This window comes from Chrysochloris asiatica, unplaced genomic scaffold (genome assembly GCF_000296735.1).
Source record: "Chrysochloris asiatica unplaced genomic scaffold, ChrAsi1.0 scaffold00066, whole genome shotgun sequence".
NCBI classification, from domain to species: Eukaryota; Metazoa; Chordata; class Mammalia; order Afrosoricida; family Chrysochloridae; genus Chrysochloris; species Chrysochloris asiatica.
Window position 1 is genome coordinate 12,186,661 of NW_006408584.1, and position 23,597 is coordinate 12,210,257.

The 23,597-nt window shown below is 35.5% G+C and overlaps 1 pseudogene; it reads left to right on the forward strand.

The window, feature by feature from the left end:
- The first annotated feature begins 598 nt into the window (after window positions 1–598).
- LOC102831490 overlaps window positions 599–23,597 on the forward strand; it is a 26,791-nt pseudogene continuing 3,792 nt past the window's right edge.

Below are 23,597 nucleotides of genomic sequence, written 5' to 3' on the forward strand. Positions count from 1 at the left end.
GCAAGAAGCAGGAAAGCACTTAAAATAGTTAAAAATGAAGGCCAAAGGTAACAGCCTTAGGTATATATTGCACTTCAATGTGGAGCATACAATAATCCTCACCCCTGTACCAATAAACAACATCATGATAAATGGAGAAATGATAGAAGCTGTCAAATACTTCATTTTGCTTGGATCCACTATCAATACTCATGGAATCCAAAAGTCAAACAATATATTGCATTAAAACAATCTATTGTTCAAGACCTCTTTAAAGTTTCAAGAGTAAAGACATCAGTTTGAGGAATAAGGTATGCCTGACTCAAGTCATGGTATTTTAATAGTTTCATGTGCTTGCAAAACTTAGACAACAAATAAGGAAGACTATAAAAGAATTGATATATTTGATGTAAGGTGTCAGAGAAGAATATTGAAAGTACTATGAACTGCCAGAAGAACAAAGCTTGAAAGTACAGCCAGAATGCTCCTTAAAAGTCAGGATGGCAAGACTTCGTCTTTCACACTTCAGACACACTATCAGGAGGGACAAATCTCTGGAAAAGGACATAATGCTTGGTAAACTGGATTGCCAATGCAAAAGAGGAATACCTCAAGCGAGATGAATTGTCACAGTGGAGGCAACAATGGGTTCAACCTAGCAACAAAAGTAAGCACCATGTGGCCATCATTTCATTCTGGTAAGTATAGGGTCACTATGAGTTGGAACAGAGTCTGACACCTAACAACCAAAACAAGGGTCACCAATGGTGGACAGGTTTCAGTGGAGCATCTATACAAGAGAGACTAGGACGAATGAGACACAGACCACTTCTGAATGGCTAGCCTCGGAAACTCAGAATGGGTCACTGTGAGTCAGAGTTGACTCAATAGCACTTAACAATGACAACAAAACAAAAAGTTCAGCAGTTCTTATCCACTAGCTGCTCCATGAGAGAAAGGTGAGGCTGTTTGCTCACATAGAGATTTACAGTTGCCGAAACCCTAGGGAACACTTCAGTTCTATTCTGTTATATTATTTCTGTGCTTCAGAACTGATTCCATGGCAGTGGTTTTGTATTTGTTTTGGGTATGTTGAGGTGCAATCCATACTGAAGGCTTTAGTCTTTGATTTTCATCAATAAGTGCTTCATGTCTTCTTCACTTTCAGCAAACAAGATTGTGTCATCTTCATTTTCCAGGTAATGAATAAACCTTCCTCTAATCCCAAAGCACATTTTTCTTCATATATCCATCTTCTTAGATTATTTCTTCATCATGCAGATTGATTAAATGTGGAGAAAAGACATAACTCTGAAGTACACCTTTCTTGATTTTGAAATATTCAGGTTCCGTTTGTTCTGTTCGAATGACTGCTTCTTAGTCTGTTCACCATTTCCACAGGAGCATAATTAAATGTTCTAGAAAGCCTATTATTTGGAATGTTATCCATAGTTTGTCATAAAAATAATTTGAAAATCCAGTAAAACAAAAGTCAACATATTTCTGGTATTCTCTACTTTCAGTCAAGTTCTATCTGATGTCAGGATTGATATCTCTCATTCCATGTCCTTTGCTGAATTTGGCTTGAATTACAAGTAACTTTCTGTAGATATGTTATTGTAACAATTTAAAAAAATATCTTTAACATTTTATTTCCATGTGATATTAATAATACTGTCAATAATTTCTACATTTTGTTGGATCACCTTTCTTTGAAATGGGCACAAATATGGATCTCTTCCAAACCTTTAGTCAGATGTCTTGTAGATTTCATAGCTCTGATGAGTGTACACATCCCTTCAGCTCTACATCATTTGTTGAAATACATAAATTGCTATTCTGTCAGTTTCTGGAGCCTTGCTCTTTGTCAATGCCTTCAGTGATGATTGCATTTCTTCCTTCAGTACCATTGGTTCCTTTTCAGATGTTGTTCCTTGAAATGGTTAACATCAATCAATTCTTTGAGGTACAGTGACTGTGGATTCTTTCCTTCTTCTAATATTTCCAACAGCATTCAATATTTTGCTCATAAAACCTTCAATTGCTACTCAAGTCATGAGATTTTTTCTTCAGTTTTCTCTTTTTGATAAATGAGAGTGCTCTTCCCTTTTGGAGTTTTTTAACTTCAGATCTTTGTACATTTCTTTATAATACTTTGTCTTCTCTAGCTGCCCTTTGAAATTTTCTGTTCATTTCTTTCATGTCATCATTTCTTCCATTTGCTTTAGCTACTCTGCATTCAAGAGCAAGCCTCAGAATCTCTACTGACATCCAATTTATTTTTTTTCCCTATATTTTAGGTGATCTTTTGTTTTCTTCATGTATTTTGTTCTTGATGTCATTCCACAACTCTTCTGCTCTTCAGTCATTGGGGTTCAATGTGTCAAATCTGTTCTTCAGATGGCTTTAAAATTTAGGTGGGATATAATCTAGGTAATGTTTTGGCTTTCAGGGGTTTATTTCAATTTTCTTCAGCTTCAATCTGAACTTGCACATGAACTACTGATGGTCTGTTCCAAAGATGGTCCCTGTCCTTTTATGAATGTTGATAGTGAAATTCTTCATGATCTCTTTTTACAGATGTAGTTTATTTGATTCCTGTGTATTCCAATTGTCAGGTTCCACAGGTATAGCTATCTCCTATTGTTGAAAATGGTATTTGTAATGAATAATTTGGTGGTTTTGTAAAATCCTATCATGAGATCTCCAATTTGTTTTCTATTACTAAGGTCATATTTTAAACTACTTACCTTTCTGTTTCCAAATGATCACATATTTATGCTTATGTGAATAATTTAAGACTACAAAAATTCATAGAATTCATCAGCCTTGACTTTAGTGTTTGGTATGTAAATTTGAATAACTGTTATATTAACTGGTCTTCCTAGTAGGCATTTATGGATATTTTCTCATCACTGGCACCACTGTATTTCAGTATAGATCTTGAAATTCTCTTTTTGTACATGAACTTGATGTCATTCCTCTTCAATGAGTCATTCCTGGCATAATAAACCATATAATTGTTGGATTCAAAATGGTCAAAAGTAGCCCATTCCAGCTTAATAATGTCTGGGATATCAATGTTTATGTGTTCCATTTAATTTTTTTATGATTTAAAAATTTCCTAGATTCATGCTTTGCACATTGTACTTTCCAATTACAATACAGCTGGGTTTTTGTTGTTGTTGTTGTTGTTTTCATTTTAAGTTGTGCCATATCAATAAATGAAGGTTCCAGAAGCTTTGCTTTATCTACATCATTATGGTTGAATCTACTTTGAGGTGGCAGTTTCTCCCCAGTCGTGTTTTGAATGTGTTCTAACCTGATGAGATCATTGTCTGGCATTATATCAATGTTCTACTGTTATTCATGACATTTACACTTTCTGATTTTTCAGATGTACTCTAACTTCTCCTTATTCCTAGCCTGTCTTAATTTTGAAGCTTGACTGAAACCTGTTCATCAAGGGTGACCCTGCTGGTCTATAGCTTCCAACTTCATAGCAATGTACAAGCCATCAGAGAATGAAAACCTGACAGACAAGTTGTAGTTCATTTTTACACAGATAAAATATTTTCAATTTCAAAGGACTTTACAGGTAAAAAACAGAAGGTTAAAAGTTTGAGCTTTTTTTTCTTTAAAGTACTTCAAGGAGAAAAAGGAAGTACTATGCTTTTTCCAAGTGTGCATGTTTGTTGGAACGAGGGGGAGAGAGAAAATGAGAGACAAAAGAGAGAAAACTCAGTAGAAAAAAGAGAAAGAGAGAGAGATAGACAAATAGAAAAAGAAAGACAAAAGGAAAGAAAAAATGTGTGTTGAAGCAATATTAAGTAGGTGACATACGTGAATTGTTTTCTTATTTCCGAGCCCTAGAGATATAGTGGATTACAAATTGGACTGCTAACCACAAGGTCAACAGTTTGAATCCAGCAGCTGCTCCTTAAGAGAAAGATGAGGCTATCTGCTCTTGTAAAGATTCATAGCTTGTGTGGAGCTTGACGGCAAGGTCAGTCTGAACCACAAGGTAGGTAGTTCAAAGTCACTAGTCACTCCTCAGAAACCGTATACCAGGTCACTATGAGTCAGAACCAACTTGATGGCACTTAATAACAACAACATTGGATCACTATGACTCAAAACTGACCCAGAGGCACTTAACAACAACAATTAATTAATAACAGTAAAAATAATTTTAACAATAACAAGTGAGTTATACTTTAAAAAGAAAAAATACCTTGAAGAATTATATAGAGCTTTTTGTTGTTGTTAGGTGCAGTCGAGATGGTTCTGACTCATAGGAATCTATGCACAACAGAGCAAAACACCATCTAGTCCTATGTCATTCTCACAATCATTGTTAAGCTATAGTCCATTGCTGCTGCCAATGTGCCAATTCATCTTATGGGGGTCTTCCTCTTTATCACTGACCCTCCGCTTTACCAAGCATGATGTCTCTCCAGGGACTGGATCCTCTTGTTAATATGTCTGAAGAATGAAACACAAAGTCAGGCAATTCTGGCTTCTAAGGAGCATTCTGGTACTTTTAATAATATCCTCCAACACCATAATGCAGATGCATCAGTTCTTCTATAGTCTTCCTTAATTACTGTCCAACTTTCATCTGCTTATGAAGTTATCAAAAATATCATGGCTTGGGTCAGGGATACCTTAGTCCTCAAATTGACATTTATGCATGTGAACACTTTAAAAAGGCAGTTTCGTTTCAGAGCAAACGGGGAAAGATAGAATCCCCAGGGAATAGTTTTCATCTTGTCTAGATGGGTCTGGTAAAAGGAGATGAGTATAGGATTCTTTTGATTCAATAGTGAGTAATTGTTATCATGCTTAATGGTTATTGTCACAACTTTCAAGGTGGAAGTGCAAATAAAAGGGGGGAAGGAGTAGTTAATATTCCATTAGAGGAACAGAAGACTCTATGACCATCAAGAGAGAAGAGCATGAGCAGAACGTGAGATCCTAATCAGAGAAGCAGTGACACCAGAGATGGAGGCAGAGGTAATGGCGTGGAGAGATAGAGCATCTGAAGATTCTAGATTCATGGAAAGAGAAAAGCTGTGTGCTGACAGACAGGAGACAGGCTTGCAGAATGTTTCCTTTGATTGTTTAAGTGATTATATATTCCTGCGTGTTTTTGTGTACATCACTAAAAGAAAAAAAAAAAAAAAAAGAGGGAATTGAGGCAAAAACTGTTATAGTGTATAGAGGGGGTTGTCATCATTTCAATTAAACAAAATATAATTGATTTGATGCAAAACCAATGTTATCCCATGTAAACTATCACTCAATGCATAATAAAAGCTTTAAAAAAATAAACAAAAAACAGGAACTTGTGAGACAGATTTGCCTAATGCACTATGTTGTTTGATTTCTTGACTGCAGCTATCATGAGTGTTGTTAGTGGATCCAAGCAAAATTAAGTCTTTGACAACTTCAATCTTTTCTCCATCATTCTGATGGTATCCAGTGGTGAGGGTTTTTGTTTTCTTTATACTGAGGTGCAACACATAACAAAGATGTGAACTTTGATCATCATCAGTATTTTAAGTCCTCTTTGCATATCACAGGTTGTTAATGAGTCTTCCTCTAATTCGAATACCACATTCTTCTTTATATAATCCAGCGTCTCAGGTTATTGCTCAGCATATAGACTGAATAAATACAGTAAAAAAAAATACCACCCTGGTGCACACCTTCTCTCATTTTAAACTGTTCAGTGTCTCTTTGTTCTGTTTGAATGACTGTCTTTGTGTATGTACAGGTTCTTCATGAGCACAATTCAGTGTTCCAGAATACTCATTCTCCACAATATTGTCCACAGCCTGGCATGATCCACACAATCAAAACTTCATCATTGTCAATAAAGCCCAAGGAAACATCTTTCAAGCATTCTCTGCTTATAGCCATGGTCCATCTGACATTAACAATGATATCCCATGTTCCATGTGCATGTCTGTATCCAGCTTGAAACTCTGGCAGTTCCTTGTCAGAGCACTGTTGCAGCCATTTTGGAATTCTCTTTGGCAACTTTTTAATTGCATAAGATATTAGTGATATTATTTGATGATTTCTAGATTCTGTTAGGTCACCTCTGTTTGGAAAGGGGGCAAATATGTATCTCTTACAATCAGTTGGCCAGATAGTTGTCTTCAAACTTTCTTTGCATAGTTGAGTGAGTGCCTCCAGTGGCGCATCAGTTTGTTGAAAGATTTAAATTTGTATTCCATCAATTCCCGGAGCCTTGTTCTTTACCAACGCCTTGGACTTCTTACTTCAGTATCATTGACTTTTGATCATATGCTATCTCTTGAAATGGTTGAACATGGACCTTGTTTTTTTTGTAAAGTGACTCTGTGTGTTTCTTCCATCTTTTTTGATGCTTTCTACATCATTTAATAATTTCCCCATTGTTGTTGCTGTTAAGTGCCATCGAGTCAGTTCCAACCCATATTGAATCTATATAGGGTTTCCAAGGAATGACTGGTGAGCTTGCACTGCCAACCTTGTGATTCACACCAATTTGGCTTGAATTTTTTCTTCAGTTCTTTTGGCTTAAGAAGTGCTGAATGTATTCTTCCTTTTTGGTTTTCTAACTCCTGGTCTTTGTACATTTCATTGAAATACTTGACTTTTTTGTCCTTAACCTGCTCTTTAAATTTTTCTGTTCAGCTTTTGCTTCCTGATTTTTTATACTTGCTTTAGCATCTATATCCTGGAGAGCAAGTTTCAGAGTCACTTCTGACATCTATTTCGTTCTTTTCCTTCTTTTTTGTCTTCTTAAGGAGGTCTGTTAGCGTAGTGATTACGAGTTGGGCTGCTAACCTCAAGGTCAGCAGTTTGAAACTACCAGCCATTCTGCAGGAGATAGATGAGGCTTTCAGCTCCCATAAAGATTTACAGACTCGGAAAACCAATACAGAGTTGCTATGAGTCAGAACTGACTGCACGACACACTACCATCACCAATGTCCTTTTACTTTCTTCCTTTTTGATGTTCTTGATGTAATCCCACAACTCTTCTGGTCTTCACTCACTAGTGTTTATACCATCAAATTTGTTCTTCAAGTGATACCTAAATTCAAGATGTATATGTTCATTGTAATAATTTGGCTCTTGTGGATTTGGTATCATTTTTCTCAGCATCTTTCTGAATTTGCATATGAGCAATTGATGGTCTCTTTCACAGTGTGCCCCCTTGTTTTGGCTGATGGTATGGAGCTTTTCCACCATCTCTTCCCACTGATGTAGTCAATTTGATTTTTGCGGTTTTCGATCTGATGAGGTCTATGTGTATAGTAGTCTTCTGTGTTGTTTAAAAAAGTTATTTACAATGGAGGAGTATTTGGTCTTGCAAAATTCTATAATGCATTCTCCAGCATTGTTTTTATCACTAAAGGCATGTTTTCCAGTTACTGATCCTTTTTGTTTCCAACCTTTGCATTTCAATCACCAGTAATTATCAATACATCTTGATTGTGTGTTTGATCAATTTCAATCTAACAAAATCGGTAGAATTCTTTAATTTCATCATCACTGGCTTTAGTGGTTGGTGCAAAAATTTGAATATTAGTGGTATTAATTGGTCTTCCTAGTAGGTGTATGGATATTTAATTCAAGACAGATCTTGCAATACTCTTTTTGATGATAAATGTGATGCTGTCATTCTTTGATTTGTCATTCCTGTCATATTAAACCGTATGATTGTCAGATTCAAAATGGCCCATATCTATCCATTTCACTTCATTAATGTCTAGGATATTGATATTTATGGGTTCCATTCCATTTTGACAACTTCCAATTTTTCTAGATTCATACTTCATATATTCCATGTTCTTATTATTAATAGATGTTTGCAGCTGTTTCTCCTCATTTTGAGTTGTGTCTCAACAGCAAAAGAAGGTCTGGAAAGTTTTACTCCATTTGTTTCATCAGGGTCAAATCTACTTTTAGCATGCAGCTATTCCCTAGTTGTGTTTTAATTGCCTTCCAACCTGAGGGGCTCATATTCCAGACTATAGCTAAACGATATTTTTGTTCTATTCATCACGTTTCAATATTCAATATTCTGGTTCTATCTGATAGTGTTACAGTGTTATTCAGAAAGTTTTCACTGGGTAAACATTCTGAAGTAGTCTGCCTCTCCTTCTTCCTAGTCTGTCTTAGTCTGGAAGCTGAGCTGAAACCTGTCCACCATGGCTGTACCCTGCTGATATATAAAATACAGGTGTCATAGCTTCCTGCATCACAGCAATGTGCAAGCCACCATAGAATGACAAACTGGCGGACAAGTGGGCAAGGAAGCGAAAATCCTAAGGGTACTATTTGAAAGAGTCCATTGAATAAAAGGGAATTTCAAAGGCTCTGGCAAAAATAAAAAGAAGAAACTTTAGTCCTTTAGTGTTGAGAGTGTGAAGAAAGACAGTAACAGATTTCCTTTAGCTGGGTCTTAAATGAGTCTATTAACAGGCTGTTGTTGTTGTTAAGTACCGTGGCGTCGATTCTGATTCATAGTGACCCTGCACAGGGTTTCCGAGGCTTTAAATCTTTACAGGAGCAGAAAGCCTCATCTTTCTCCCATGGAATGGCTGGTAGTTTCGAACTGCTGACCTTGAGGTTAGCAGTATGATTTGTAACCATTACACTACCAGAGTTTCCAGTCATTTGTAGAATCTCAGTTTAGTCTCCTATACAAATTGACATGGAAGACTTTTTGGTGAAGACATATTTTGGAAGAATGAAAGAATCAGAGTTTCTCATGATAAGTTCACCCACCACAAAGATGGGCTAACATAAATAAACTTGAGAATATTCCCTAAACAGATTAATCAAAAATAAGTTGAAAATGTAGCTTGAAATTACTAAGAAAATGATTAGCATTTATCTCCTGTGTTCCTCTAGCTGCAGGCAAACATCTACAGGGAGACAAAAGTCACTGTGTTAAGGATTCTGAAAATTTAATTTGAATCTCAAAGAACAACATGACTTCTGTTTACATTTAGGTTATGCCTGCAATGCAGGAAATATTATATTATCAAAATAAAGTTTAGTGAACTTGGTCTCAGTGATTACATAGTTTTATTTATATCGTTCTCTTTCAAATTGATGTAGAAATGTCATAAATATTCATCAATTACTAAATTAACTGTTCTAAAGTCTTTATATCTCAATAGCTTAACTTCAATAACTCTAAGAAAGAGATAAATGAAAATTGAATTCAGCCACACAATTTATTTAAATTGAAAGCCAAGTATACCTTCCGTAACATACCAGTTATACTCTTTTAGGAAACACTCTTGTAGCAATATGAATTTAGAAATAAAACCCTTTAATAGAAAACTGTTAAATTTAACCTAACTAGAATAAAAGAGATATTTTCAGGGTTTAAGATTTACTGTTTAACATTCTTGTTAGTTGTCATCGCATCAGTTCTGAAACATAAAAATCCCATGCACAATAGAACCAAGCATTGTCTACTGCTGTACTAGTCTTACATTCATTTCACTTTCCAAAATATCTATTTCTACAGCCTGAGAACACATGACTTTATTTTATTTGCAAAACTGAACTTTTCAAGTGGGATCTAGTTAAGTATTTTGAGATGGACAGATTATTCTAGTTTATCTGAGCATACCTTAAAGTAATAAAAAAGAGGCAGAGGGAGATATAACTGGGTGTGAGTGCAGAAACACAATGCTATACTACTGGCTTTTAACAGGAAGAAACATAAAGCGAAGAATGTAGATGGTTGCTAGAAGACAGAAAATACGAGGAAACGGCAAACTCTCATAGAGTGTCCAGATGGAATCAAGACTGCTGACACCTTGACATTAGTCAGTGAAACTAATACTTGAGTTTTTATTTCCAGGAGGATAAAAAAATAAATATGTATTGTTTTAAGAAGTAGCATATGATCAAGAGCCAATGATACTGAAGGAAGTCTAAGGTGCACTGAAGGCATTCGTAAAGAACAAGTTTCCAGGAATTGATGGAATACAAATTGAAGTCTTTCAACAAACTGAGGTAGCACTAGAAACATCCACTTGTCTATGCCAGGTAATCAGACCAACTGATTACAAGAGATTCATATTTGTCCCATTCGAAGAAGAGGTGACCCAATGGAATGCAGAAGTCATCAGACAATATCATTAATATCACATTCAAGCAGAATTTTACTAAAGATAATTCTAAAAACTCCTGCAGCAGTACATTGATTAGGAGCTGCCAGAGACGCAGGCCAGATTCAAATGGGGATGTGTAACAAGGGATAGCACTGCTGACATCAGAGAGATCTTGGCTGAAAGCAGAGAATACCAGAAAGATATTTACCTGTACTTTATTGACTATGCAAAGACTTTTCATTGTGTGAATCATAGCAAACTTTGGGCAGCATTACAGAGAATGAGCATTCAGGAACACTTAATTGTTCTCTTAAGGAGCCTGTGCATAGACCAATAGGCAGTCTTTCAAACTGAACAAGGATCTCTAAATGTTTTAAAATCAGGACAGCTATGTCAGGGTTGTATTCTTTCACCATACTTATTCAGTCTCTGTGCTGAGCAAATAATCCATGAATCTGAATTATATGAAGAAAAACGTGGCATCAGGATTGGGGGGAGTGTCATTAAAAACTGGAATATGCAAATGATGCAACCTTCCTTGCTGAAAACAAAAGGACTTAAAATACTTATTGATGGAGATCAAATAACACAACTTTTGTTATGGGTTGTACCTCACTGTAAAGAAAACAAAAATCTTCACAAGGAGACCAATAAACAACATCAAGATTAATGGAGGAAAGATTGGTGTTGTTAAAGTCTTCATTTTGCTCAGATATACCATCAACACTCTTCATTGCAGCAGTCAAGGAATTAAATGACGTATTGCATTGGGCAAATCTACTGCACAAGACTTCTTTAAAATGTTCAAGAGCAAAGATGTCAGTTTGATAACTGAAATGCATCTGAACCAAGGCATGGGTCAATAGCCTCATATGTATGTGAAAGGTGGACAGTGAATAAGGAAGATGTTAGAAGAATTGATGCATTTGTGTTATGGTGTTATTGTTGTTGTTAAGTGTCATCGAGTCAGTTTACACTCATGGTGACCCTATATAGGGTTTCATAGGAGTGATAGCTGAGCTTGAACCATTGACCTTGTGGTTCAAACTGACCTTGTAGTTAATCCACAGTGCTGTGCCAGAACTCCTGAATTATAGTGTAGGAGAAGAATATTAAAAGTACCACAAATTTCCAGAGAACAAACAAATCTATGTTGGAAGAAGTACAGCCAGAATGCTCCTTAGATGTCAGAATGGCCAGACTTCATCTCTCATACTTTGGGCATATTATCAGGAGAGGCCTATCCTTGGAGAAGGCCATCATGCTTGGGAAAGTGAATAGTCATTGAAAAAGAGAAAGACCCCCATTAAGATAGATTTATACAGTGGAAACAGCAATGGACTTAATTAAGCTTGGCAATGATTGTGAGATTTGCACAGGACCTGGCAGTGCTACGCTTTGTTGTGTATGAGTTTACTATGAGTCTGCACCAACTCTAAGGCACCTAAGAACCACAACAACAACATTGTTTGAAGCCACAAAATTTGTTGAAATAGCAATTGCAAACTAATACACTGCCTTTGAAATCCTTGCCTCTATGTGCAACATCAATCCTAATCTCTTATTCTACAAATGTGACCAATTTTGTATCAAGTGCCTTACCCCTTGGTCAAAAGACACAACTTAAAGGGGACCCTCAAAACCTCATAAATATCCTGCCTTTTATTTCCACTCTGAGATTATACTAAGACTCTGTCAAAGTCAAATTTTCCCTTACATTTGTTTCATTGTCAGAGTGGTTTGGTGTTATTTTCAGGGAGTTTACATTTAATTGGAGTCCTGATGTGGCGCTGTGGGTTAATGTGCTAGAATGCAAAGCCGTTTGAACTGCAAAGTTGGCAGCTGCTCCTCGGAAACCCTATACATGGTCACTGTGGGTCGGAACCAACTCGACGACACTTAACAATAACAACAGTTAATTGGAGTCCAGGTGTAGTGCTGTGGGTTAATGCTCTGGACTGCAGAGTTGATTTGAACGGCAAGATCGGCAGTTCAAGTTCACTAACCACTCCTTGGAAACCCTAGACAGGGTCGCTATAAGACGGAACTGACTTAATTAGATGTAATGGGAAAATATGAGGTGAAATTCTGTCTGAAGTTCTGGTTTGATGCTGTAGGATAAGCACTTAACTACTACCATAAGGTCCGTGATTCAAATTCAACATCTGCTCCTTGGAAACCCTATTCAGGGTTGCTATGTGTCAGAACTGACTCAAAGGCACTTAACAACAACAGCAACAGTGTTCTGTCTGGATAAATAAGACAATGTTTTGAAAGGCAATGTTTTCGGATTGCTATAGTTCTATCAGTACATAATAGTCCTGGTGTGGCGCTGCGGGTTACTGCGCTGGACCATAAAGTCAGTTTGAACGGTAATGTAGTGGTTCAAGCTCACCAGCTGCTCCTCGGAAACCCTATACAGCGTCGCTGTGAGTTACAACTTATTTGAAGGCACTTAACAACAACAACAACAACAATAGATAGGAGTTCCTGTGTAGTGCAGTAGGCTAAGCAAGAACAATCAGCAAAAATATAAGGAATATCACTACAGTTGTTAGAATAAATTCAGTATAACGTTATAAAAATTTATGCAATAATTTAATGTGAATTATGACAATGAGGATTGTAAATTGTTTATACTACATGATAGTTTTGCTGTCTTTCAGAATATATTATCAGTAAGATAATTTTTATGTTATTTATAAATAAATACGGTGATAAAGTATAAAAGCTTAACATAAAAAAGATCATTAGCGCTCCTTGACTTGAGACCTATCTGATAAAGAACAATTATGACAAAGCATGGTAAGTTTCTAGTTACTGTTGTTGTTAAGGGAGGTCGAGTTGTTTCTGACTCAAAGCGATCCTGTATAGGGTTTCTGAGGAGAGGATGGTGAGCTTGAATGACCTTGCAGTACAGTATTGATGCTACAGCTCCACACCTAAAGCCCACTTCAAATAAGAATTCAAAAAAATCAGACAAAGACTGCTATATTCTTTAATAAAAGAATGTGCAGAAGTAAGATTATGAATGTGATGCCATAGGGTAAGCACTCGATCTCAAGGTTGGTTTGAATCACAAGGTCAGCTTTCAAACTCACCAGCCACTCCTTGATACCCTACACAGGGTTGTTATGAGACAGAACACTTAACAACAATAACAAAATTATAAAGACTATTTGGGTTTTGTTTGTTTTTAATTCTGTTATGCCAGTTTTTTGTTGTACTTTCTTTGTTTTAGATTGTTGTTGTTGTTAAGTGCCCTCGAGCCGATTCTGACCCATAGTGCCCTGTATTATAGGGTTTCCAAGGAGTAGCGGGTGAGCTTCAATCACTGACCTTGCAGTTCAAATGAACTTTGCAGTCTGACACATTAGCCCACAGTGCCATACCAAAATTCTTTTCTACAAAATTTAATATTATAAGGCATTGGATCAGGTTTTCCAGAAGTAAGAGGAAAAGATCACTGGTCCACAATTTGAAAACCTAACCAAACTGTATTTTACCAGAAAAGATAAAAGGGAAAATATCATCTACACACACTTTCATAAACAAACAAACAAACAAACAAAAAACAACTCAAGAATGATTACAAACAAATGAATGTTGGATTAGTTTGTAGACGTGAAGAATAATAGTTCAATATTAACACTGTTATCTACAATTGATGGTAGCTAATACTTGTTGAATTATCATTATATGCCAGACAGTGCTCCAAGTAATTTACTTTATTTGCCTGGGAAATTTTATATAAGCAATTAAGTATAGAGAAAAGTGAGATAGCAGTTTTGTCATACATACATGAAGAAACTGAAATTTAGAAAGGTAATTTCTGTTCCTAGCAACAGAGTAAAAAAGTGATAAGGCCCAGATTCAATATCAGATTGATCTGATTGAATAGCCATGTTCTTTATTGTTTAACTAGACCTTTTTTCATATGAAGAAGCAATGTAAAGGGAGTATTTTTTAATAATTGGAAAATTAATGCATAATTAGTATAATCAACTTGACAATTAAAATCTGAATAAAAGAAAAGCTAGAAGGTCATTTATGATCTCATTGTCTAAAGGTTATTGCTTAATTTTCAAATGGATACAATAAAAAAATAAACAGGAATATGATCTTCTAAGGGCTTTATATCTTTATATGTAGTTTTATGATTTTTTTCAAATATAACCACATATTATACATTATTTGCTAACTGCATTTTTATATTAATATTGTATCACTTTATAAGAGATCTCTTAAAATCTATTATGCCATTTTTTAATCTTTAAAGATAGTTAGGTATCATGGAGGTCTAACAATATCATCACACTTTCATTATGAATGGCCTAATAAAAAGTAAGATGCTGTAACACTTTTATTTTCATCAATGATACGTTACTTTAAGAGAACTGAAATTGTATTTAGCTCTATATAATATAGTTTCATCACAAATAAAATAAAATTAATGAATTCTGAAAACCAGTGTTATGGAGACGAATGATGCATTATGACTTCTTACTTCTTGTACAGCTACTTTGCAATTTATAAAGTTCCTTTATCATTACCTCATTTGATGGTATCAACACATTTATCAGGTAAAATAAACATTCTTATTTTTGCATTACATATGAAATGATGACTCAGTATTATTATACAAACCCGCTTAATAATTAACAGCCTAAAATATTAGTCTTCTTACTTTAAACCTAGCGCTGTTTTATATATATTGACTCCCTTTTCTTCATTTTTACTATTATTATTCTCACAATTAAAAAGCAAAGCATATATGTTCATGTGTCTTATAAAAAATAATTTAAAAATTCATATGAACATGAAGTAATCTAAAACTTACTACCATTGAGTTGATTCCAACTCTTAGTGACACTGTATAATTTTTCCAAGACTGGAAATCTTTATGGGAACAAACAACCTGATTTTTCTCCCCCAGAGCAACTGGTGAGTTTTGAACCACAGACCTTGTGGTCTTAAAGTGATAAAACACCAACACCTAAAATCTTTGTATAGTTAAATGAGACACATATTTAAAATATACTCTTACTGACTATGGGGTCGAAGCATTTACAATCCTGAATTTCACACTTAAGATAAAGATTATGCTGATATGAATATGTGTATTTAATTGATTTGCAGCAACCATTTCTGCAAAATGATGGTGCAGCCCTTAAACGAAAGATGATGTTAAAATTTTAGCACTTCCAACTGACAGAGAGGCTTGTAACTAGCACTCTCAAGATCCAGTAGTCTATTTCACAAAACGGAGTCTTGATATTCAAAAATATTCATTATCTGGTGGACTGTATATTTTTGAAATGCTTATGAGAAGCAGAATGGTCTCTTTTGCATACTCTTTTCTTCCTTTTTGGATACTGACAGTCAGTTACAAAAATATATAGCTCATGTTCTAGTCCCACCAGATTTTGCCTTTTTAAAAATGCTTATTTCAATGTGGTTTTGCTGGGGGCTTTTTGTTTGTTTTCCATTCTACAAATTTATCTTAATTGAAACCAGAGATCACCATTCTAAAGTCAGTTTGCAGTTTAGTAAAGTCAAGCTTGGCAATTCATAAATAAATTTAAATATATAATGAAGAACTTTTAGATATCTATGTGAAATGAAATTTCTATCAAGCAGAAGTTTTACAATTTTATACTTAATCTTGACACAATTAATGTAAGATATCTGACAGGGGTAACAGCTAGTTTGTGTAATAAGTTAATAATTAACTTAAACTTAATTTGTGTAATAAGTTGATACCTTAATTTTAAATAGAAGTAAACAAAACATTTCTCTGTTACTCAAGGAGTGAAAATGCACAAATCTCAAAAAAAAAAAAAAATGGTGAAGAAAAAATGTGGGATTATTAATATGAATATAATGTGTTCTTCATTTTTATTAATATGAACATCTAGAACATCTGATAGTTCTCCCATAGGGTGACTTCAACATCTTCAGTTGTTAAAGTCACCCTTCAGTTGTTGAAGTCACCAACTGAACACACCACAGTTAACTGTGTCACACATATAACATAAACCAATTTCTTTTCTGGAGAGAGAAAGTTGGCAGAAGTATTTATTTGATGGGCAAATAATAAAAACTTTAGTGCAAAGAGTCAAGATTCTCATATAATCCTGTAACAGGATTTTAATTTTGATTTTTTTATAATTCATTGTTTATTGAGGCTCTGAACTGATAATAAAAAAAACAGTACCTGTCAAGTGTAACCACATTCTAAAATGAAAACTAAACAACCTAAGCTGAATTTTCAAAGTAAATTCTAGAAACTGCAATTGTAGCTTTCAGTCTCTCAACAATCAAGAGAAGTTGGAGTGGTCCTATTTAAAATTATACATGTGATTTATTTAGGTGGAGATGATAATGTTCTGTGAACTTTTCCTACCCTGTTGTGGAGAACAAGGTGGAAGGGAAAGTGTAATTTAAGCTCTCTCTCTCTCTTTTGGTCTTCTTAATGAACAATTAAATACGTGCCCAGGAAGTTTGGAGACTACATTGGATCATGCTGGAAAAACCTTAAACCTGAAATTGTGTGGCTGGCCAACTGTTTTGATAAACAAGAAACATCTTTACTAGATATGTCTGAATTCCCAGGACTTATTGCATTTCCAGAGTTTGTTATATATCCATAGTTTACTGAGACAACAAATGTTTAGATGTCTATCATGATCAGATGAGAATTACAGAGTAGAAATATAGCCAGGATCCATTTTGAAGAGTTCTAGTTCCAAAGGGTCTTCAGGAAAAATAAGGAGAACTCTAAAAGAGAGAAGATAAGCAAACTGCAGGGAAAGATCCCTGTCAATGAATTGTTGTTATGTTGTCATTGAGTCAGTTTCGACTCATAGAGACACTGTATACAGGTTCTGAGGAGTGGCTGGGGAGTTTGTATCACCCACCTGACCTTGTGGTTAAAACCAACCTTATGGTCTTGTGCTTTATTCCACAGCCTATAATGGCTAAGAAACCTTTTTAATAGTCAGAAGGTATCAGTTCTATGTGATTATAAATCAAAAACCAAACTCATTGCCATTGAGTTGATTCTGATTCCTAACAATTCTATAAACAGCAACAAAAAAACCCAGACTCATTGTTTTGATTTTTTGTTATTTATAGGGCTGATTCTGCCTCATAGAGACCCATGACACATAGCACAAAATAGCACTGCCCCAAGGCTGTAATATTTACAGAAGATTGTCACGTCTCTCTCCTGCAGAGCTGCTGTGGGTCCGAACCACCAACCTCTCAATTAACAATAGATCACTTAACCAGTATGCCACCAGGGTTCCTTTATGATTATATAGGCCAAACCAAACACATTGCCATCAAGTTGATTTTCGTTTACATGCTACATATTAAAGAAGACCCCAGACTTCCCTAATCTTTTACACTACACAAAACGATATTGTCTTCTTTTATTCACACTTTGTTGAATTATAGTCATATATGAAGTCCTGTTGTGGCGCTGTGGGTTAATGCGCCAGACTGCAAAGCCGTTTGGACTGCAAGATCAGCAGTTCAAGCTCACCAGCTGCTCCTCCGAAACCTTGTACAGTATCGCTATGGGTCAGAATCGACGCAACGGCACTTAACAACAGATGCTTATATACTTGAGTTGATAAGGAGCTCTGATAGCATAGTGGTTACGAATCGGGCTGCGAACCGCAAGGTCAGCAGTTCTAAACTACCAGCCGTTCTGCGGGAGAAAGATGAGGCTTTCTGCTCCCGTAAAGATTTACAGCCTCGGAAACCCTGTACAGGGTCGCTATGAGTCGGAACCGACTCCACCGCACACAACAACAACAATTACGAAGATTGATGAGATATATATTTCAGACAATAGTTGTTTTTATTAATTATAGTGCTCTTCCTCTTTCTTTCTTTCCTCTTCCACATTATCATTAGATTCAACCCATAATCCCACTCAGACTTTGTTATTCTGAGGATTCCATGGGAACTACACCATTTAAAAAGTTATTTTGATATTTAATTGGACATATCTAATTTTATTTAACTGTAAACTTAAAACTCTAAACCTGGCTTGTAAGATTAAAATGTTCGTCAACCTGACAAAATAATAAATAAAAAGAGAAGACTCAACTATGAATATAGGGAGTAGAAATGCTTCAAACAATTCTATGTTCCTAAATAGAACAACTTATATTTTATGATGATGAGGCTTTCTGCTCCTTCAAAATTGGCAGTTCAAACCCACCAGCTGCTCCTCAGAAACCCTATACAGGGTCTCTATGAGCCAAAACCAACTTGACAGCACACAGAAGCAACATCATGTTAATGCAGTTGGTTGCAGTATACAGGATTAAGTTGCTTTTTGAGCCAATTTCTTAATTTATAAAAGGAAAGAGAAGTGAGCAACAAAAGAGAAACCTACTACCATCAAGAAAGAAGAACCAGTAATGGAATATGTCTTTTAGACCTGGGGTCCCTGTACTGTGAAGCAACTAGATCCAAAAGAAGCCTGATGATAAGACACATGGTAATATCTAAAGACTGCTTGGCCTACAGATGCTGAAAGGGGACAAGGAACTTTCCTCAGGGCTGGTCCTTTGAATTCTGCCTTCTAAACTGAGAGAGAATAAATTTGTTAGTTAAAGCCTTCCACTTCTAGTATTGCTGTTATAATAACACTAGATAACTAAGACAGGAACTGACTCATTTGTTTCTTCACTATTCTTAGCACAAAATTTATAGGCAACCTTGTGATCCTAAGAAGAGATATTAAAACATATTACCACTGCTGCATATCTAAAACAGTATTTTCTAAAACCACTTCCATCTATCAAACATTCAAATTACTGCATGTTGACATCATACATAAACAAAAGGTCAAGTCTACTAAACCCTTACATTTGAATGAATCAACTATCTTAAAGGAAGACAAGTTGTGTCCATATACAACCACCCTAGTATTCATCTGTGATGAAAAATAACTGCAAAGGAGTAAAATTTTGATGAGTTTCTATTCACCATGAAACTGTGTTAGATTCATCTGTGATTTTGGAAACACACAACAAAAACTTCATTTCAAATCCAGTGATTCACTTATCACTGTTGGTTCATAAATCTAATCTTTTATTTTTTTTTAATGTGAAAGAATCATTCTATTTACTATGAACAGTTACTTATATATAAATATGTGAAAGAAGCATGCTTGATGAAACAACAGAAGTCAAACCAAAATGTTTGAATGAATCCACCAACTGCTCCATGAGAGTTAAGACCTGACAATCTGCTTCCATAAACATTGTTTTGTTAAGTGTCGTAAAGTCAATTCTGACCTGTAGCTACACTGTATAGGGTTTCTGAGGAGCGGCTGGTGGGTTTGAACCACCTGCCTTGTGGTTCAAGCTGACCTTGCACTCCAGCACCACACCAGGACTCCATCATGATTATTACTCCATTATGGGGCAATTCCACTATGTCCTTTAAGGTCACTATGATTTGGAAAACTCAACAGCCACAGGTTTGGTTTGGTGTAGTCAGAATAATAGGTGATGACAAGTACACAGAAGGTGCCCGTACCTCCAGGTACCAGCACCTCTATCATTCAGCACTTTTATCTCTTTTCTTACTTAACCTTTAAAACAATGACATTTCTAGATTGGCAGCTAAAGGAAAGTCTAGAAGTATGTGTACATATCGTATTCAATATCTTGAAAGTGTTGAACAATAATCCAAGAAGATGACTGTTTAGTGGTGTCAATAACAAAGAATGATTCAACTATAAATTATGATATGATTTATATAATTTAAAAACTCTTATTAATACACAGTACTTCCCCTAATGTGACTGCTGGGATTTAAGTATTTTCTTTTCTTTATATCCTTAACTATTTTATTACATTGCTTTTGATTCTGGCTTATTTGAAAATAAAATAGTAGAAATGCTGCAATTAAAAGGCAGAATGATAAAATACATTAAGGCACCCTGTTGCTTAATTACAAATTGCCTCAAAATAAAGATAAAAGTAGCTTGTGAGTGAAGTTGATTCCCACTTTTATCCATAACAGAACTATTTAAAACACACTCTCTTGTGCATAAAAAAGTCTGTAATTTATTTTATATCTCGTACACGATGCTTGTAATCATCTGTTAATTTTTAAAAAAATCTTTCCTTCTAGCATAATTACCAGAATGTCAGAAGGACATAAATAAAAGTGTAATTAAGAAAGACTGTATACAGAACTATGTGTTGTAAAACAGTTTAATGCTGGTAGGAAAAATGAGCCCAAAAGGGCAGTCTTTAGTCTGCCTTTTGATTCTTTACTCTGCTTTTGAATAAGAAGTGCATGCCCATAAGACATGTCCTTAGAGACCTGTCAGAAGAAACTTAAGCAGGGAGATTGACAACATACACTCTGAAATAGTTGTTGTTGTTGTTTTTTAATTCCTGTAATTCTTTCGTTTGGAGTCCTGGTGTAGCTCTGTAGGATAGCATGAAATTGCTAACTGCAAGGTTGTCAGTTCAAATTCACCATTGGCTCACTGAAACCCATATAGGGTCACTGTTAGTCAGAGCTGACTCAATGTCACTTAACAGCAAACCTTTATTAGTGAATTAGGCTGAGATATTTCTGATTATAAGAAATTTCTATTGATAGAGACAGTCCAAAGTAGATAGAGGATTGGGTGTTGATTAAGAAGCAGTACAGCAAAAGGAAAAGTCAGTAATGTCCTCTAATCGGTACCTTACTTGGTACTGGTTTTGACTCACCTAATTTCAGAAATACATTACTCATTAAAATGACTATGACTCATATTGCTCAAACATATTCTCTTTACATGTTTATCTTATGATTTAACAAAAGAAGTATTTTTTTTTAAGTTTTGTGATTTGTGGCAATCTGATATTTTTATTATTGTCCTATTTATTAAATGGGTTGATTAACCAGGAAAAAATAAATTCTGCCATCAGCTGGTCTCTGTTATGTAGGCTCTATAACTGCCAAGCTATTTAAATATGAAGAGGGTTCTGGGTTTAAATTATCACTTGGTTGAAATAAGTGTGATGAATTAATGTTAATAATAGAAATATAATGTCAATTTCTTTTTCCAGACAATTTTATAATCATCTGGAAAACGCTGGTCTTCCAGAGAAGTCAACATATCCACAAAGCTCCAGTTTTCCACAGCCTCTATGATCCTCATTCTGAAAGTGTTTGGTGGTGGTGGTTATGTGCCGTGGATTAGGTTCTGACTCATAGCGACCCTGTCCAGGGTTTCTGAGGCTGTAAATCTTTACAGGAGCAGAATGCCTCATCTTTCTCTCGTGGAACAGCTGGTAGTTTTGAACTGCTGGCCTTGCGGTTTGCAGCCCGGTTCGTAACCACTATGCTACCAGAGCTCCTTTGAGGACTCTACAGATTAAAGCCTTATTATTAATATGATTGGACTCCTGGTGTGGTGCTGTACGATCTGCACTGGATTGCGAACCACAAGATCAGCAGTTAAAACCCACCAGCTGCTTCCAAGAAACTCTGTTAAGGGTTGCTATGAGTCAGAACTGAGTCGAGAGCACTTAGCAACAATATGAACAATTGATATGGTTATTATGGTAAATGTTCTCAGAGTTTGAAACCTGAACCAAACACTTTCATGATCACGTCTGTAATGTATCTTTTACCTTTTATTCTATGATATTGTCTGATTATGGAAATGGTCTTTTCATTCAGTCAATGGAATATAGATTTCAAGAGGGTAAAGTATTGACGGACATATTCACTATTGCATCCTCGGCATCTGGAATTGGTGGGCAAAGGGAGAAGCATGGCGAGTCTTTTGGATAAAGTAGGCAAGTGATAATCGTAGCTTGAACAAGTGCAGTTGCAGTGCAAACAGAAAGGGTCAGTTTGAGATTATGAATATATTTTGAATTTTGAATGTAGATATAAAAAGATGCACTAATGGATTATTTATAAACTATAAAATAGAGGAGTAAAGGATAATGCAAAATTTTTAATTTGTACTTTCGTTGTTTTTGTGGCCTGAGTTAATATGAGGATGGAGTTTCAATTCATGCTATTTGTTATTATTGTTGTTAATTGCCATCAAGTCAGTTCCAACTCATGCTGTTGTTAAATGCTGCTTATTCAGTTCCCATTCATAGCAAGCCTGTACAGGATTTCTAAGGAGCAACTGGTGAGTTTGAAGTTTAGTGCTTATCCTATAGTGCCACACCATGTCAGCTGTATAGGATTTTGAGGCTGTAAACCTTTGTGGACACAGAAAGTCTCGTCTTTTTCTCATGGTACAGCAGGTCTGCTTAAATTGACAATCTTGTGGTTTGAAATCCAGTGCTTATCCTACAAAGCCACTGTACTCTCCATTTATGCTATAGACACATATATATGTAAATATGGGTTTAAGGCATACATTTGGGCTGAGATGTATATATGAGAAAAGGATTCTGGGTATAGATTGTAAATAAAGCCACAGATTTGGACATCATGGCTGTGAGAGTGGATCTACATGGAAAAAATGAATGTCATAGCTTAGTCTGGAACACTCCTGGCAAAGGAAACTGTGTCAAACATGGTTCATATGTCTAATAAGTCAAGGAGTGAGAATTAGAAATGGGATTAAGCCATATGGAAGTCACTACTTGCCTTAATAAGAGCAGTTAAGAATAAATGGTTGGGATAAATGCATTATTAGAGGGGATTCAGAGAGAATGAGAATAGAAACTGGATGTAGAGAGTACAATACAATTTTGAGACAATTAGCAATAAAAAGGTAAAGATAAATAATTCATAACTAATAAGGGAAGTGTGATTATGACATGGTAGAAACATTTTACAAATAAAGATTGAGGCTTATACAAGAAAAATATTTCCACTAATGAAAAAATTGATGTTACATAAATTTATTCACAAATTACACACAAACACACATTTGCACACATACATATATAGAGATATGTCTCTGGGTGATACAAATGGTTAAGTGCTGAGTTACTAGCTGAAAGGTTGGTGGTTTGAATCTATCCAGAAGTACCTTGACATACAGGCCTGGCTGTCTGCTTTTAACAGGTCACACCTTTGAAAGACCTTTGGAGTCCTATTCTGGACACATGGGGTCAGACACAAAGTCTTGATGGTACATAACAATGGTAACTAAATCTATCTATCGATATCTATCTTCCTATGTTATCTAACCACCTGCTTCCCCTGCCCTACCACCCAGTAACAGATACCAACTTAACCTTCTTACAAGAAGCAATATATTGTGTTATCTAAGGTCAGAGAGAGTTGGCTTCAAAGCTTTTGGACTGCTACTTAATATTGTTATTGTTAAGTGCCACTGAGTCGGTTGTGTCTCATAGTTACCCTGTATAGGGTTTCTGAGGAGTGGTTGGTGGGTTTGAACTGCTGACCTTTCAGTTAGAAGTTCATTGTTTATCCTAAAGCGCCGCACTAGGACTTAATAAAACTGTCAATAGT